The 18,189-nt window shown below is 43.6% G+C and overlaps 1 long non-coding RNA gene across 3 annotated transcripts in view; it reads right to left on the bottom strand.

Moving 5' to 3' along the window:
• LOC142160700 (uncharacterized) overlaps positions 1-18,189 on the bottom strand; it is a 200,067-nt gene that overhangs the window by 176,110 nt on the left and 5,768 nt on the right. For all 3 annotated transcript variants that reach the window (XR_012693283.1, XR_012693282.1, XR_012693284.1), the window contains exons 2-3: positions 15,066-15,127; positions 14,914-14,961 (exon numbers count right to left, since the gene is read on the bottom strand). This is a non-coding gene — a long non-coding RNA (uncharacterized LOC142160700). The remainder of the gene's footprint in view (positions 1-14,913; positions 14,962-15,065; positions 15,128-18,189) is intronic.

The raw sequence follows: 18,189 nt of genomic DNA, 5'->3' as shown, positions 1-18,189 counted from the left end.
GAAAATCAATATCTTCATTGTTTTTCCATCTCTCCTGTCTTATTGTGAGATCACCGCTAACGCTAAAGGCTGCCATCGGGGATAATATTTAATAGTTAAATTCCAGAGATAATGATTATTATGATATTGTATTTATTCTCAATTCAATTATACCTGTGCTGATGAAACAACAAGCTGTGTGTCAAAGCACACTAAATACATTCCTAAACATAACAATTTTCACCGCACCAAGCTAAACCCCTTATATGTTGAAGAGATCTATTTGTCTCATAAAGTGGGGAGGTGCTCCTACACATTACCAATATACGTATTGAAAAAAGGAAAAGAGGAAAGGGGGGGATGGGAAAATGTGTATATAGGGCACTCTTTTAGTTCAATATATATAGTAGATTTCTGTTAAGAGTAATATCTTTATTATAATAAACAGATGATACATTAGCGAAATAATTAAAAACACTCAGTGAATGAGCATGATGACCAAATGTACTAGGTGAAACACTGTTAAGAAGTAGTAAAAAGGACTACTGTGCTGTCTCACTGTGTTCTATCAATAATATTGAGTAATGAGCTGTACCAATATCACATAGATGATATAGTGATATTGGGTGTATAGGTATAATGGATTATCTTAATAGTGTGTCCAAAGCTTTCTATCATATTATGGTTTATTTCAGGATACTTAGTATCTCATTTAGACACCTATACAAATCTCCTCTCCAAGGAACATAGTCCCATGTTATCGCTCCTAGAGGTGGAATTCAGTACTACACTGATTAATATGTTGTGAATATAGTAGATCTGATAGTACATAGGTACATAGCCTCACCCCTCTGCTACTAAATAGTAGTATAGGTATAAAAATAATTTCTGAAGTTCTAATAGGTTAAGCAATGGTGGAGACTAGGGTTAGGTATCACTATATATCCGGATACCTGACACACCATCTAATCCATTTTTTGGTTATAAAGGTGCTCTAGAGTCTAAAAACCCTAAGCCCAACAAGCTGGGGAATAGCTGGATAGTAAGTAAGCATTTAATAGCATGTCATCTATAGCATTCTTAAGTGGTGCCCAGCATGACCCCGTGAATCTATTAGAAAGGAGAGCCCATAGCCTAACAAGCTGGGGAATGGCTGGTAATAAACTGTTCTAAGTATTGTATGGTCTCTAACACTCTTGAAGGTGCCCAGCGTGACCCCGTTAGTCTTATGGAGAGGAGAATTGTGGTACAGCTCAATACATATGGATAATAAACAGACGAACAAACAGAGAGCTCAGCTGAACGCCAACGCGCATTTCGCTAAGAGCTTTATCAAGGCAACCCGATGTTCTGCAGTAATAGGCTATTTAAGCATGTAATCACGCCCCTATGTGACGCTGCTTCTATTCTAACTATGAGTGACATCTATATTGGAGCCAATAGGGACTGATCCTGCTCTCATGTGATCCAGCCCGAGGACAAATAACGGGCCAACTACACTGCACACTAGTTGCCATGGCAGCAGAGCAGCAACAACAATATCTCGGGATATTGCACTTCTACAATGTGAAGTATTGATTCCTTAATAAACCACCCACTGGAATGATAGAAGTGACGATAGATACATATCCATATAGCAGATAGATGTTGTATATGAGATGATGACTATGACCTACATGTTTGGTATACCAATTAGCATATCATTATATGCCTTATATTAAAATAATATAAAAATAATTTTGTTCACATTATGTTATCATTAATATTTTTTCACACACCAATAAATGTCACTTAAAACCACATAAGGGCAGTGTTTCAATAGCCCCATATTAGGTAACACTCACAGCTAATCCCCCTTCCGGTATAAAATACAAATATATTTGGTATATCAAACAGTGTGTCTATCTGGGGACTGTCTGTATTACATGTGTATTACACGTGTCCTGAGAGTGAGGGGACACCGGGACTGTCTGTATTACCTGTGTCCTGAGAGTGAGGGTGTCACAAATCAATGTAGGAATACAGCCAAGGAGCCATGGATAAGGTGAAAAAACATACAATGTTTATTGCTGGAGAGTATGAACAGATGATAAAATAATGAGTTTGCAGAAATTACCAGATATACAGCAGTTGCAGGTAAATGGGAGGTGAGGAAAGATTCCAGGCAGCAAGTACAGGGAAATGCACAGTTAAGTCCCAGGTTCACAGATGAAACAGGTTAGCGGAATGTATGTTGAGATAGATCTCAAGCAGTATAAATCCAGGAGCACAACAGGAAGAAGTGACCACAGAATATGACATCAATAACCAGCCATGAATGCTGGGAGAGACAAGTATAAGAAGGACACACCCAGGTGCAAGGAATAATTAGTAAACAGAAAGGTCAATTCCTAAAGCACAAGAAGCAGGCACAATTGCAGCACCTCTGGTTATCAGAGGTACTGCTGCTAACACATAAAATGAAACACAAATAATACAGGCCAAAACTCCAGGAGACAGGAGCTGCCAATACAAGCAGCAAGCTGTAAGCAGATCGTTACAGTGGGGACATCGGGACTGTCTGTATTACATGTGTCCTGGGAGTGAAGGGACACCGGAACTGTCTGTATAAATATGTTTTCTGAGAGTGAGGCTACATCGGGACTGTCTGTATTATATGTGTCCTGAGTGAGGGGACACCGGCACTGTCTGTATTACCTGTGTCCTGAGAGTGAGGGGACACCAGGACTGTCTGTATTATATGTGTGCTGAGAGTGAGGGGACACCGGCACTGTATTACCTGTGTCCTGAGAGTAAGGGGACACCGGCACTGTCTGTATTATATGTGTCCCGAGAGTGAGGTGACACCGGGGCTGTCTGTATTACATGTGTCCTGAGAGTGAGAGGACACCAGGACTGTCTGTATTACCTGTGTCCTGAGAGTGAGGGGACATCGTAACTGTCTGTATTACATACGTCCGAAGATTGGGAAGACATCGGGGGGTAAATGTATCAATCTGAGAGTTTTCCGGCGAGTTTGATAAATGGAGATGTTGCCTATAGCAACCAATCAGATTCTAGCTGTCATTTTGTAGAATGTACTAAATAAATGATAGCTAGAATCTGATTGGTTATTCAAACCCGCATGAAAATTCTCAGCTTGATACATTTACCCCGGGACTGTTTTACTTTGGTGTGTTAGTGTGACAGAGTAAGTTACGTCATATAATAAGCTTTTTATTCATTTTAATTAACCCCTAGAATGACTGGTGAACAAGAAGACGACTAGCACCCCTGGAATTAGAGGGTTGTGTGGGATTCTGTTTATTTAGAATACAATATTTTTATCTCAGTACCTATATTGTTTCAAACCATTTTTTTCAAGGTGCACTATAGGTCCCAGCGGGCCATGAAAGCCAGGTCATGCTGGCACTTCTAGTTCTACAAATGCAGCCAGGATATGCTAGGATCAGTAGTGCACCCTGTAAAAAGGTACAATATCACTTTAACTATGATAATGAACCCATACCCACTGTTCTGGATTTGTGGGAATAGCCTTGGTGCTTTCAACACTGGTTTTACATGAGGGGTAGGCTGCATTTTATTGCAGGACTAATCTCTGTAAGGATCTAATAGTAATCATGATTAGCGCTGATTTCCCTGAGGCGTGGAGTCTAACAAACTCCTCGGTGTTCACAAAGAACCGCCGGAAGGCTTCGCTGCCGGGAGTCGCAGGTCACAGTCCTCTGGTTTGCCTCAAGATGTAGTATAGCGGGAGGAGAAGCGAGTAGAAAGCATAGTCAAATAGCCGGAACTGGTATACAACGAAGCAATGCAGTACAAAATCAGCCAGCAGGCTCAGCGTGAAGAATATCCTGGTTCGGTACACAGGAAGCCGGCAGAAGAAGAGGACTGGAGAGATGCAAAGTCAGACAAGCCGGGTTGGGTTCACCAGAAATCAATAGAGAGGTCAGCAAGCCAAGTCGGTACACAGGGGCTGGAGAGTCAGACAAGGGCTGGAAGCACAGAGATCCCCGGGAGGAACAGGAGCCATGAAGCAAAAAGTTGCTCTGACACTCACCGAGTGAAGGTTAAATAGCTAGGGGAATTCAAATTCCCTGGCCCAAGTTCAAATTCCCCGCCCCGAAGTGCAGCTTCCAACGAGAGACGGAGCTGCACTGGAACGATTGGAGCTAAGTCCGTAACATTACCCCCTACCTTAAAGGTGGACTCCAGACACCTAAAAAGGCTTTGTCAGGCCTCAGCCAAGATTTGAGTAAAGAAAGCCATTAACCAGTATTAGCACTACCGAACTAGCAGGTGCGGAGTCTAATGTACCCCTAGTGTTAGCCAGCAAACCCCGCAAGGAGGTTTGGACTTTGCTGCATAGGGCACGCAGGTCGCGGTCCTATTAGCCAGTTACCAGTGTAGCGGTAAGGAGGGTCAGACGGTCCGGTTCAAAGCCAATCAAGAATGCAAGGTACAAAGGAGAATCCAAACGGGTAATCAAACAGGCCAAGGTCGCAGGAACAATATGGGACAGGCAGAATAGAGGATGGTCGACAAGCCGGGTCACAACAGGAGATCGCAGAGACAAGAGAATGGTCAGGTAGAGCCAGGTCACAACAGGAATAACACAGGGAAAACGCTGGAGACAGGAATCTGTTACTCTGGCACCCTAATGGCGCCAGAGCCAGGTTTAAATAGAGGCAGCTGATCAGTGATTGGAGGAAACAGAGGGGAGGCATGATGCATGCAGAGGTAGCGTCCTGTTGCTAGGCAACGAAACAGAGCAGGGCGCATGCGCCCAACAGTGGGGTCCGGCAGAAGCCACGGTGCGCCTGTTGCTAGGCAACAGGGCGCCCCAGCGGGAGTCAGCAGGCGTCCGTCCCCGTATGGTAGGGGAACAGCGGGGACGGCGCCTTACAGGCTTCAGGGGAAATTTCTTATGAAAAAGTTTGAGTAGACAAGGGGCATGGAGATCAGTAGCTCTAACCCAGGAGCATTCCTTAGGGCCATAACCCATCCAGTCCACCAGAAATTGTACGGAACCTCTGATCTTACGACAGTCTAAAATTTGCTTTGCCTCATACTCCATCTGGTCCTGATCCACAATAAGTGATGGGGCTCTGGAAGGAGTGGAAAACTTATTGGTGACGACGGGCTTCAACAGAGAGACATGGAAAACATTAGGCATACGCAGGTAACGCGGCAGACTTAGCCAAAAGACTACTGGATTAATGACCTCTGAAATAGCAAAAGGCCCAATGAACATGGGGGGAACTCTCAAACGAATATTTTGGGTAGATAGCCATACCCTGTCACCAATGGATAGATTCGGACCAGCTCTTCTCCTCTTATCGTAAGATTCCTTAGAACAAATAGTAGCTCTTTTCAGGTTGATTTTGGTTTGTTCCCAGATGTGTGAGAGGTTGCGGAACAACGAATCCACTGCTGGGACCTCGGAAGGTGATATTTGAGAGAAGGTTGGTAGTTTAGGGTGGCAGCCATAAAGGACAAAAAAGGGAGAGTTAGAAATAGCTTTGTGGAAATGGTTGTTATGGGCGAACTCAGCCATGGGAGAAGATCCACCCAATTATCCTGATTAGCCGAAACATATATTCTTAAAAAAAATTCTAACTCTTGATTAGTTCTCTCTGTTAATCCACTGGACTGGGGGTGGTCTGCGGAGGAAAAATTGAGTTTGATTCCAGACTTGTTGCAAAAGGACCTCTAGAATTTAGATATGAACTGGGATCCTCGGTCGACATCTATGTGTTGAGGACAACCATGGAGGCGGAATATCTCCTTGATGAAAATATCGACTAAGGAGGAGGAAGATGAAAGGCTTCTGTGAGGAATAAAATGGGCCATTTTAGAAAAGTGATCCGTGACGACTAAGATCACTGTACAAGATTTGAATGGAGGAAGGTCAGTGATGAAATCTATGGAAATTTGAGACCAGAGGTACTCAGGAACTGGTAACGGAACCAGGTGTCCATAAGGTCTCCTTCTAGGAGTATTGTTGAGCGCATTTGGAACAAGTTGAAACAAATTTCTTCACATCATCCAGTAAGGAAGGCGACCAGTAGTTTCGAGATAACAGATCCCAGGTTTTGCGGATGTCTGCATGGCCGGAAAAGAGGGAGAAATTAGCCCATCATAGGAGTTTAATACAGAGGTGGGGAGCAATGAAAGACTTACCTGGAGGACAATCTCTGTAGAGATGTGTAACTGCCAGGATCTGGCTAGGGTCCAGAATGAATTTAATCTCCTCCAAAGGTTTCACATCAGCAGGATCGAATGAGCATCTGCCTTGACATTTTTAGATCCAGAACGGAAGGTGATGTTGAAACCAAAACGGGAGGAGAATAAGGACCATCTGGCTTGCCGAGGATTTAGACAGCGGCCTGAACGTAAGTATAGCAAATTTTTGTGATCAGTATAGATGGTTATAGGGTATTCTGCTCCCTCCAGAAGATGTCTCCATTCTGAAATTTAATGGCCAGGAGCTCTTTTTCACCAATACCATAATTCCTTTCAGCGGGCAGTAGGCGTCGAGAAAAGAATCCACATGGGCGAAGTTTGCCAGAAGAATTCCGTTGCAAAATTACGGCTCCCGTACCTACAGAGAACGCATCCACCTACAGGAAGAAGGAGTGTGAACAATTAGGCTATTGGAGGATAGGTGCAGAGGAGAAAAGAGACTTAAGTGTACCAAAGGCTTGGGTAGCTTCAGGTGGCCACACCTTGGTGTTCTCAGTCTTATGGGTCAATGCTGTGATGGGCAATAATAATAAGAGAATCCCAGAAACCGTTGCATAGCATTAAGGCCAGAAGGTTGGGGTCATTCAAGTATAACCCTTAATTTAGTGGGGTTCATCTGTAGGTCGGTCCCGGAAATGATATACCCCAAGAAGGGTACTTGCTTCTACTCAAAATTGCACTTCTCTATTTTACAAAACAGATGATTCCTACTGATATGGGACAGGACCTCCAACACGTGACTGCTATGAGATACCAAGTCTTTGGAGAAGATGAGGATGTCGTCTAAGTAGATAACTATGAATTGATACAATAGATCCCAGAAAAACTCATTGATGAAACCTTGAAAGACAGCAGGGGCGTTGCATAACCAAAACGGCATAACCAAATACAGGAAATTACCATCACGGGTGTTAATCGATGTCTTCCACTCATCTCCTTCCTTTACGCGTACGAGATTGTAAGCTACTCTGAGGTCAAGTTTAGAAAAGATGGTGGTGTCCTTAATGCGGTCAAATAGTTCTGAGATCAATGGCAACGAATACTGATTCTTTACGGTGATGGCGTTTAAGCCTCTATAGTCAATGCAAGGGAGAAGACCCCATCTTTCTTTTTTACAAATGGAAAAAAGATAGACAAGACGTCGGTGAACAGGTTTACCAGGAATAAGGTCTATGCCACAATTCCAAATTCTGTGAGGAGGTAGACTTGTAGCTTCTTGTCCACAAAAGACATCAGAGAAGAATTGGTATGGCTCAGGTAGGAGTGTCAGAGGAATTATTCTGTGACCTTTGAGGGAGTCTTTAGGAACCACCCTCTGAAGGCAGTGTGTAGAACAAGACATGGCTAGACTGCCAGTCTAAAGTGGGAGAATGGAGACGTAGCCAGGGCAAACCAAGAATAACCGGATTGGTAGATCTCTGGATAACTAAAAATTAAATTCTCTCCTGGTGAAGTGCCCCAATCTGAAGAGTAAGGGGAATAGTGCGTACTAGAATAGATCCTTCAGGGATTTTCCTCCCATTGATGGCCATGAGAGAGATGGGTTGTTCCAAAGGTTGAGTGGGAATCGAGAATTGCTTTACTAAAGCGACTGAGATGAAGTTACCCGCCGCTCCAGAATCGAGAAATACGAACAGGGAAGAGGTAGGGGTTCCCATCTTTAAGAAAATGGGGATACAGAGGCTATTCTTGCTACAGAAGGTAGAGGGAGACGGACTGGGTAGGCCCAACGAAACCTCTCCCAAACTTATTAGGCCTTGTCGTTCCCAGACGTTTAGGGCAAGACCCCAGAAGATGACCACTCTCTCCACAGTACAAACACAATCTGTTTCAAAACCTTCTCTCTCTCTCTCTTCGGTCGAAAGGCGAGTTCCTCCTAATTGCATTGGCTCCTCAGGAGGAAGTACGGGCGTCTGGAAATTAAGAGTTAAGCGAACCACACTGCAAAGAGATTGTTCCTTCTCAGAGTTACGTTCTTTGAAGCATAGATCAATCTTGATACAGAGGGATATGAGGTCATCCAGGGATGTGGGAAGTTCCTGTGAAACCAGCTCATCCTTTATACGGTCAGAAAGACCCTGCCAGAATGTAGCCACAAGGGCCTCGTTGTTCCAACGAAGCTCAGAAGCCAAAGTCCTAAATTGAACCACATACTGACCGACAGACTGGGTTCCTTGGCGTAAAATCAATAACCCATTGGCAGCGTTAGATACCCTCCCAGGTTCATCGAAGATTTTCTTGAATGTAGACAGGAAGGTAGCGTAGTTGTGCAAAATGGGGTCATTCCTCTCCCACAAAGGCGAGGCCCAGGCCAAGGCTTGACCAGACACAAGTGATATCACATAGGCTACTTTGGCCTTTTCAGAAGGAAATTCCCCGGCAGAAGCTCAAACTGAATGGAGCATTGGTTCAGGAATCCCCTACACAGTTTAGGATCCCCATCGAATTTAGGGGGATTAGGTATGCGCAACTGGGAAGTAGAAGCAGCTGCGGTGGGCGGAGGGTCAGGTGTTGAAACCACGGGTGTTGGAGGTCCGGTGGCCACTAAGGTATCCTGGATCGTATCCATCCGGGTGGATAAGCTCTGGAGGAAGTTTAGAATTTGCCTTTGGTTGGCCTCTTGTTTCTCTACTCTTCCTACCAAATGCTCCAAGAGATCCCTTGCTGCTGGATCCATGGTAGAGCAAACTGTAACGGATTAACTGGATCTAATACTAATCTTGATTGACACTGGCTTACCTGAGGCGCGGAGTCTAACAAACTCCCCGATGTTCACCAAGAACCGCTGCAAGGCGGGATGGGCTTCGCTGCCGGGAGTCGCAGGTCTCGGTCCTCTGGTTTGCCTCAAGATGTAGTATAGCGGGAGGAGGAGCACGTAGAGAGAGCGTAGTCAGACAGCCGGGACTGGTACTATTGACTGGTGTGACTTTGTGGAGGGGGAACAATTTCTTTCCCAAATATTTTAAACAAGCCTCCATGACAGGTATAATTATCATTGTCCTCTTCCAATATATATATACACACACACATATCTGTATATATATATATATATATATATATATATATATATATATATACACACACACATATATATATATATATATACATACATATATCTATTTAGATATATATCCATCGATCAGCCACATTAAAACCACCTGCATAATATTGTGCAGGTTCCGTTCATGCTACCAAAAGAGCTGTGACAAGTTGAGGCATGGACTCCACAAGACCTCTGAAGGTGTCCTGTGACATTAGCAGCAGATCCTTTAAGTCCTGTAAGTTGTGACGTGGGGCCTCCATGGTTTGGTGTCAAAGTAACATCCACATGAATGTCAGGACCCAAGAATTCCCAACAGAACATTGCCCAGATCATCACACTGCCTCCGTCAGCTTGCCTTCTTCTCATAGTGTATCCTGGTGCCATCTCTTCCCCAAGTAAAAAATTCACACACACCTGGCCGCCCACATGATATAAAAGAAAATGTGATTCATCAGGCCAGGCCACCTTCTTTCATTGCTTCAAAGTCCACTTCTGGCGCTCATGTGCCCATTGTAGGTGCTTTCAGTGGTGGACATAGGTCAGCAGGGGCTCTCTCACTGGTCTTCTGCTACACAGCCCCATACGCAGCAAGCTACAATGCACTGTGTGCTCTGACACCTTTCTATCATAGCTAGCAATAAACTTTTCAGCAATTTGTGCTACAGTAGCTCTTCTGTGAGAGTGGACAACTCTCATCCTCTCCTTATCTGAACATCATGTAATCAATTTGTACCTCTCATCTGTGCGACTGTTTTTTAAAAGTATCTAATAGGAATTTATTATCAATTGTTTTAACCTTTGTGGGCCTAGTGATCATCAATGCTTAATTTATGATAGTGGCCTGGCCTCATCTAGTCTAATAACACATAGTTGTTGTTGTTTTTTTTCCTCTGATCTACTGACCAATTTGCACAGATGTAGTTAGTTTGTATTCATCCCAACTATATCTTAGCATTCAGTCTAAGGAGAAATGTGTTTGGGGTGTGAAGTGTTTGGGGTTTGCTACACTAAGTGGGTTTTCTAAACAACACAGTTGAATAAACAATAAACAACTTCTGAAGACATCCAGGAATAAGCTACATCTGCTGTCGACTTTATGTTCCTCAGTTTCTTGCCCTTTACTCTTTAAATCCAAATTTTTTTTAAAAATGCTTTTCTTACTCTCCTCTCATAGTATTATCTCTAGAACTATATCACCCTTCACCCTCCCTGCAACACACATCTCTGTCCACATTGCCAACTCACTTTTCCACTCACCTCTAAATAACACCCATTAACTTTTTCCTATTGATATTCATTAACTGTAACAGAAAATAAAAGGTCACACGTCTCACAATCATCTTACCTATCTCTCTCTCTCTGCTTCTATTCGCTGGTGATATATCACCTAATGTAGGTCCTCCCCACTTCCCCCATACATATATGTCAGAAAGGTACAGAAATCTAGCAAACCTCAAACACATCACCTGTCTCCCTTCTCATACAAATTGTTTATGTGTGCCCTATGGAATGCAAGCTCTGTTTGTAAGAAACTTAGTTCCATAGATGACCTCTTTCCCTCAAACATTCTCAACATTTTGGCAATAACAGAATCGTGGTTTAGACAATCGGACACTGCAACACCTGCAGCCCTTTCACGTGGTGGCCTCCATCTCACCCACTCCTCCAGATCTGGAAGCAGACAAGGAGGCGGGGTTGGTATGCTTCTTTCTCCACACTGCACAATACTACCAAATGTCCTATCACTCACATGCCCATCTTTTGAAGTACATGTTATTCGGTATGCGTGTTGCTGTGATCTATCACTGCTCTGGACCATACCAACAATTTCTTGAATATCTCTCTGCATGGCTTCCTTATATATATATCTTCTGAAATTCCCACCATCATCATGGGTGATTTCAACATCACCTTTGATGATCCACATTCCACTTGTGCTTTCAAACTACTCTCTCTAACTTTCTTCCTTGACCTCTCCCTTTGGACGGCATCCTCTACTCATCCGGATGGCCACTGCTTTAATCTTGTTTTCGCTAGCCTATGCTCAGTTTCTGGTTTTCTTGACACACCTTTCCCCCAATCGGATCATCAGTATCAGCTACAAGCTGTCCATCAGTACTTTAACCTCTCTTGTGTCTAACTGTACTAAGCCTCCTCATACCTGCAGAAATCTTAACACTATTAACTTTCAAGTTTTCCATTTCTCACCAATATTTTCTCTCCCCAATGTTTACACTCTCCTCCCCTTATATGGCAGTACCTCATTTTTCACCAAACCCTAGCAACTGCCCTTGAACAAGTGGCTCCTCCAGCGACTCTTCACACTCCGCATCGACTTCATTGTCGGCCGTGGCACTGCTTTCAAATGGAATATTCTCCTTTTGTTCTCCTCTTGTTCAACTCTTGTGTAATTCTTACTATGCTATCTAAATTTTAATACACTTGTAAAAAATCCTCACTTTGAAGAAATCCTCACTAACTAACACAGTCTAACAGACTTACGCAGCCTTTGACTGCAAGATAAAACAATAAATCCCACCCTGTAAGCTTGTGTTTTCCTTGAATCTGAACCATCCTTTGTACCCCACACCTATTCTATATCTAAATCATGTTACGTAAATCTAAAAATGATTTCCAGCACTTATTTTCGGGCAGCATCCACTTTCCTCTCGTCTTCAAATCTTCAAGCATACCGGAACACCCCACAAGACCTGCCGTTTTGGAGATGCTCTGATCCAGTCCAACAGGCATCAAAATTTAGCCCTTGTCAAAGTCGCTCAGATCCTTACCTGTTTTTCCTGCTTCCAAAACATCAAGACCTGACTAACCACTGCTGCCTAATATATCCCACCCCTTGACAGGTGCTACTGCAACAAGATAATCAATGTTATTCACTCCACTTGTGAGTAATGTTAATGTTGTGGTTTACATATTTTGGAATGGTTTATCCTTCTAGACTTTAGAGGGATCTTTTCCCACAGCTAAAAGCAAGCTGACACGGTGTGTCTGCAGTGAGAGAAAACAAACAGGACACCTGCAAAGAACTCCTTTAGGGCTGTGGAAGGAGTCTAAAGTATTTAAATTGATTTTATCATTTGCACAGGGTGACCAATGTCAGATAGTGGCCGGAGTCTAGGGGGTTGGTCTCTGTCTATTTTGCATTGTGGTCACAAGAAAAAGCGTGGAGCTTCATGTTGTTAATTACTGTGCCATCCTGATATGGTTCAAGACATATATATGTTAATCTCTGCAGTAATATGAAGATTCTTTGGGCATATTTTGATCAAACTGTGGATGCGTACACCTGCATTTTGGATGTTTATTGTACTTTCAATGTACTTTGAAAATTTAATGTGTGGACCAACCATCTTGGTATTCTATATTTATGACACAGTATAAGCATTATATCAACAGGGTGGCACAGTGGTTAGCATTGTTGTCTTGCAGCACTGGGATTATAGGTTCGATTCCGACCAGGGCCCTATCTATGCAGAATTTGTATGTTCTCCCCGTGTTTGTGTGAGTTTCCTCCAGGTACTTCTGTTTTCTCCCACACTCCAAAAAACATACTTGTAGGTTAATCGGCTTCTGAGAAAACGCGTCTGTGTTTGTCTGTAGTAAGGAATATAGAGTGTAAGCTGCAGTGGGGCAGAGTCTGATTACATATTCTCTGTCCAACGCTGCATAATATGATTGGCGCAATATAAATGAACAATAATAAACAGATAAATATTGCTCCACAATTCCCTTTTCCCCAGCAGAAATCTAGGCCCTCAGCAGGTCCAAAGCGTCACTTGTGCTGTGAAGTTTTTGTGTTACATCAGGAAATTTAGCTTTGTAAAATAACTCCCAATATCAGAATATACAGACGTCATTTTAAAACAAAAACAAATGAGAGCAAATGTAATTAAATGTATAGACTAGTAAGTGATATGAGCTATACATAGACCCCTCTTGTCTATTTATGCATAGACATATTTAAGAGCGCACAATTAATATGTCCGCAAACATGGTGTAATGAATAAAAAAGCTTTCAGTATGTTGAAACACAAAAACAAAAGGTAACATCTGTTAGAGACAGAGCTGACAAATCAGCCCCGGGGGAGCACGGCCCCACCATGTATTCATTAGATAAATACAGTTGGAGAAAATCTGATATTTACAGCAAGTTTAGCTGTAATTAGTGTGTTGTGCAGCACAGAGCTGTGCCAAGTCCTCCTCCAGCAGACGGGATCACTGGCTTCTCATGGGGACAGCTCTCCTTCTTCCTGGTGTTCTGGGGCCCTCATGTGGCCCCTGGTCACTATGACTTTCCCACTCATGTAAGCGGTTCCACCCTTGTTTTATGGAACCTTTCACTATTTGCTTTAAAGGAAAATAAAGAAAATATATAAATATATATTAAAGTGTTTATTGAAGGATCAGGTACTTAATATAAGTGTTGAGAAATAAGAATAGAGGAAAACCAGCAATCCAGGTTTGGGAGTCGGGGGAGGGACAGTGAGAAAAGCACCATAAAAGGCTGGTGGTGGAGGAGGGGTCATGAGTGGTTTCCATGAAATAAAGACGGGGATAACTAGATAATGTGTCAGTAAATACGTCTCCCTCCAGCTGTCGACAGCGCTATTTACGTTATCATCAATGTATTGTAATAGCCTCCTGCCCTCAGCCAAGATCTCGCAGTCCGGGGCCTAAGGTTGTTTGTAGGGCCCAACCCTTCCTCGCGGAAGCACAGTAGTGTATTACCTTGCCCTGATATAAGTGCATTGTAGTGTGTAGTTTGCTGTACTATAAATTTGCTGTTAGTGGACAGTACATTGCTTTGCTGTATATATTAACTGACACTCAATCTGTGTCCTAATGAAACTCATCTCAAAAGCTGCCCACAAGGTGATTGAGCACAGACCACATGTCCTGCGGGGGGCGATCACTGTCAGATACTAGACTCAGGGGCTGTGTACAATCGTGGGCACAGCGTTGTATATGGCTTTGTCTACCTGTTACACATAGTATAGGTCTAAATTCCTGGAACAGGGTAATCCCTGTTATCTGCTGTTCTCTCCTAGCAGATACATTAATAAGAAACCTGCAGAGTGACAGGAGGGGGACAGTCACCATCATCATAATACTGTAAGAGGCCATGTCATACAAGCAGGGATCCCGTACTATGTCTGAGCTGTAATAACATTGTCCTGCCCACTGGGAGGATGTGCCAACCTGGAAATACAAGGCAATCTTTAGCACTCCCTGGGCACAGAATGAAGACGTGTAGCTGGCTGAGAGAGGTGTTTTACATGAAAGAGCCGCATGTCTCAGTGATTTGTGTCTTCTAAGCCTCAGATACTGGGCAGGCGACACAGCTGACAGGTTAGAAGTATGGAGGGAAATCCTCGTAACATCTGCCATTTGTGAAATCAGTGACCTTGTAACTGCATTACCACCAACTATTAATTTGTTCTAATGTGGTCCTATCCCTTCCTGTGAGCCCTCTATACAGCCTTTCATTTGCCAGAATGAAAGGTCTCATCCTCTGATTGGTCCTCCCGCTCACACACCCTGGTTAGGTGGTAATGTAGCTTTATAAATATACAATAAACTCCATATGACACAAGGGTCTTTATGTGACATCGCTCCAACAACCTCACCTGAGAGTGGCCATGGTGATGTCTCCTCCTACAGCGCCTGCGAGTGAGCTGTAAATACCAAGAGGAAAGAACGTTTTATAACAATGGAAGCTCTTCATCAAATACAAAAAATCTACTGTATCATTTATTCCCCAATCAATGGTAAGACCCACCGATTCTCTGGGAGAACCGTCAGAGGAAGATTATGGCCATGCGTCAGCTGAAGAGAATCTCCCTATTATACACAAGTGGGGAATAAAGATTATTATTAGAGCTTACACTGAACTCCACGTCCCCCCAACTAACAGAACAGCTTCCTTTAATAACCGCACACAGAGCAGTCTATATTCATACTTCCCTTTCTAACTATTAATCCTGGGAGAGTAAATAGTAAGCTGTGGGGACTATTGGGAAAACAGATACATTCTGCTCTGACATGCATAGAAAACTATGACAGCTGAGCACCTCAAAGTACTCCTGTAATAACAGGACAGATTTTATGCATAACTCTGGTTTAGCAGACCTGGGATAGTAATTAATAATCAGGCTCATATATCGGGGGGAAATAAACGCAGTTCATAGAGGCGTATCAGCAGGGTCGTAACTAGACAATTGTAAACAGACACACGGGGCTAGATTTACTAAGCTGCGGGTTTGAAAAAGTGGGGATGTTGCCTATAGCAACCAATCAGATTCTAGCTTTCATTTATTTAGTACTTTCTACAAAATGAAAGCTAGAATCTGATTGGTTGCTATAGGCAACATCCCCACTTTTTCAAACCCGCAGCTTAGTAAATCTAGCCCACGGTCTCCCTTGCACACGCGATGTATGGCAGGCGTGTCAGGCACACACAAAGGTGCGCCATACATACTCGGGAGATGACTGCAAAGCCTGTGCCATGGTGTGTGGAGAGCAGGAAACATCTCCGGAGGTGCACTGCGAAGAAGTGTACATCCACCCTACTACTTTATCACCACCCCTTTCATTAAATGACTTTTTCACTGTGAAATACTTCTCGGTTTGTTTCATTTACCACTAATCATGAGAGCGAGGAGACATTGGAATCATATTTATTACGTTTCTCTTTTCTGTGTTTGAAATTTTTATACTGGGTAAAGTGTGTGTAAAAATGTGCTGATCCGCTGAAGTACAAGTGGATGGCTCAAAATGTGTCCCATTAAAAGTATAGGAGGAGACCTGTGGTCTGATCTGGTGATAAAATGTCCATGCACTGCTCCGCACAGCATGGGACACCTCTGAAATGTCCCTCTCCATCTAATCATCTCACTTCTCCCCATTGCACCTATCCTGCGCCCTGCTAGGACCACCTTCACTCCTCACAACGCCTTCCCTCTGCCACAGCAACCCAATGCTCCCCCACAAATGCCTCCATCTCTCTCCACTAACTTACGTGCTTAGGCGAAAATCTCCTCTTATGTAAATGTAGATACATAGTGGAAATAATAACTTCTAGGCTAAAATTATCGTCACGGTCACTAAGATTCTCGACCCAGAATTCTGCCAATAGTAATCACTACACCCGAGGCGCGGAGTCTAACGCAGTGGCTGGTCTTCTCCAGGGAACCCCGCAAGAGGGTATGGGTTTAGAAGCTACCACTGCGCAGGTCGCACCCCTCAAGAGAGCGTGGCAGGGTTAATGGACATACAGCTATGAGAATTGAGGATATGGCAATCTGGATAACAGAACGCAATGAGGTGCTCTGAGGATGCAGGTAGTAACCCAGGAGCAGCAGAGAGGTTCAGATGAGCGGCAGGTGGTAGATAACACAGGCGTGGAGATGGAGTTATCCAACAAGCAGGTGAGGTAATAAGAGATACTGCGATGATCAGCGGATGGCAGGTATTTACCACAGACGTGGCGATGATTATCCGGCCAGTAGATGAGATAATAGGAGATGTAGTTATGATCAGCGGAAGGCAGGTATTTACCACAGACGTGGTGATGAAGTTATCCTGCCAGCAGGTGATATATTGAAGACGCTGCAGAGATCAGCGGAAGGCAGGTATTAACCACAAACGTGGTGATAAGGCTATCAGGACAACAGGTGAGGAGGTCTGGAGACGCTGAGAGGAACGGGAACCACAGGAAAGTAGACCACAACTACCACAGCGAAGTGAGGATCAAGAACAGACAATTACGAGGTCATAGGTGCCTTAAATAGGGGAAGGCTGACAGGCAGCCAATACGAAGTGAGGAAAGGTTTGAAAGTTCGTTCTGGTCTGCACATGCGCAGAAGTATTCTTAAGATGGTGGACGGCCACGGCGCTGCATGGACGCGGGCAGAGAGGTGAGTGGCCTGGATCTAGGTCCAGAGGAACCAGAGATCCGGTGAGTGACAATTATTTTCAAAAGTAGACAGTCTAAGGCTCTCCAGCTATGGTGTCACTACAAATCCCAGCATGCCCTGACAGACAGAGGATTGATTATTCTTGCTAAGCCTGTATTCCAGCATTTGAAAATATGGGGGGAAATTTACTAACCAGGCGCCAAACATAGGAAGTCAAAACCGCAGGAAGGGGATGCACCTTGTCCAGAGTAATAAAAAGCTTCAAGACCACGAAAGTACAACACGAAAAACTGACAAACCTTTGTGCAGATTGCTTGTATGAAGGTGTGTGAAGTGACTAAGAAGTGAGCTGAGCAGACATGTAGCGTGTTGCACAGTTCATACATGACCCTTAGTGATGTTACTAGTTCCTAGGGCATAGATATGGTCTACATTAGTTCAGCCCACAGAATGGCTGCCTTCATTCCGTGTAGGTGTCAGGTAGATTTTCAACGTGATATCTGCTAAAGTATATATTGCTGATGGGCGCTCAGCTCCCTCTGCGTACTGTGAATGGGTCCCAGAGGAAGGCAGCACAGCTGACTCAGGATAACATCCCTCCTCTGCAGGATTTATAACACTAAACAATAGAAAAATAGGACCAATAAAAGCAAAGAAAAAGTTTACAATGAAATAAAAAGTTTAATAAGTTGACTATGAATCCAGCATTCTGGGTCAGTACATCCTATTTAACATGATCAGGGTGGGGGGGCGTACGTGTGTCCATATGACATTCTACATTATAGAGATATAAAACTGTATTGTGTGCCACCTTGTTCTGTACAGCTGCGCCAGTCTCATCTCCAAGTGTAGAATAATGTCTAAGTGTTGGATGATTGGTAACTAGCTATATGTATATACTGATAATCACACCTCTATAATAACATCTAGGGGTAAATGTATGAAGCTCCGGGTTCTTCAACACCCGCGAGTTCGGCGTCTTTCGGC

Source organism: Mixophyes fleayi, chromosome 6, assembly GCF_038048845.1.
Source record: "Mixophyes fleayi isolate aMixFle1 chromosome 6, aMixFle1.hap1, whole genome shotgun sequence".
NCBI lineage: Eukaryota > Metazoa > Chordata > Amphibia > Anura > Limnodynastidae > Mixophyes > Mixophyes fleayi.
This window is presented reverse-complemented; position numbering and strand designations above follow the sequence as displayed.